Here is a 1,560-nt window from a genome sequence, read left to right as displayed (position 1 = left end):
AGCTATGGTCCAGGGTGGCCTGGGCAAGGACAACATGGTAGGTTTATAGAACGTTTACTCTGTGTGGCATGAGAAAAATTCAATAAGACCCTGGCTTCCTTATTCTCATTTATATTGCATAGGATCTATAAATCTGCAAATATCATCCTGAGAGAAACATCAGATTTATATATGTGATTTTTCAATAATAATGTAAGTAATTTATATTAGCTTTAGACAATTTCCCCTCAAAATGAAACACTATTAATTCTCTGTCTTGCTTTTAAAATGACTACAGTTAGAGATATAAATCTTGATTTTTTTCCCAAATATATCTACTTGAAGAAAGGATTAGATGAACAGGCTGTAAGTTCTTTCCCTTACATGTGAAACTCCCAGTGAATTTAAAGACATTGCCCTAATCATGTCTCAGAGATAGCCTGTGCATTCCGATACCTTCTCTGGTAACCTGAGACAGGAGGCCAGAATTGGGCAAGATACCCATTCATCTGGACAGGCTAGGGGTTAGGAGGTGATGTGGCCCATTTGGTCCATGGTCAAAGGGTTTGCTGCTGCTCCTAAGTCCCTTCAGTCGTGTCCCTTCAGTCGACTCTTTGTGACCCCTTGGACTGTAGCCCACCAGGCTCCTCTGTCCATGGGATTCTCTAGGCAAGAATATTGGAGTGGGTTGCCATGCCTTCCTCCAGGGGATCTTCCCGGCCCAGGAATCAAACCCACATCTCTATATCTTCTGCATCAGCAGGCTGGGAAGCCTGGTCATAGTGTAGTAAGCCCTTTTGGTTTTCTGGCTGGTCTCGCAGAGTTCTGGCTGCACCACTGCGTGCTCCAAGGCTGTCCATACTTGGTGAGCTGCATTTGGGTTCTCTGGTGGTTGCTGCTTTTGATTCCTTATGTTGAGATGAAGTTTTGAATCATGTGTCTTGCCTATGAATGCCTTAGGACTTCGTGCATTTCTAGTTTCCATTCCTTTCACCTGTAATCTCCTTATCTTACAGTTTCCCAGCCACTAGTTGTTTCCATTGGTTTGGAGAGAATTCAGGGGGAGGCGGAATGCTCAGTCACTGCATGAACAATTCAGCTTCCAGACAGAGAGGCAGCCTAGAGCAGACAAAGCCATGGAAACCAGTGGAAACCAGCTCACACCTAACTCTGAGCACGTGAACATGGATGCATGTGTGTGCGTGTGTACGTGAATGAGTCTGTGCACCAGTGTTCAGTTCAGTCGCTCAGTTGTGTCTGACTCTTTGTGACCCCATGGACTGCAGCATACCAGGCTTCCCTGTCCTTCACCAACTCCCGGAGCTTGCTCAAAGTCATATCCATCCAGTCGGTGATGCCATCCAACCATCTCATCCTCTGTCATCCCCGTCTCCTCCCACCTTCAATCTTTCCCAGCATCAGGGGCTTTTCAAATGAGTCAGTTCTTCACATCAGGTGGCCAAAGTATTGGAGTTTCAGCTAATGTTTACTTTAGGGTATTTGCATCTGTGTTGATTAATAGGATTTTCTTGCATTGTCCTTATCAGGTTTTATAATTAAGATACCACTGTTCTCATCCAG

The sequence above is a fragment of the Capricornis sumatraensis genome, chromosome 12, assembly GCF_032405125.1.
Source record: "Capricornis sumatraensis isolate serow.1 chromosome 12, serow.2, whole genome shotgun sequence".
Taxonomy (NCBI): domain Eukaryota; kingdom Metazoa; phylum Chordata; class Mammalia; order Artiodactyla; family Bovidae; genus Capricornis; species Capricornis sumatraensis.
Note: the sequence above shows the minus strand (reverse complement) of the source record.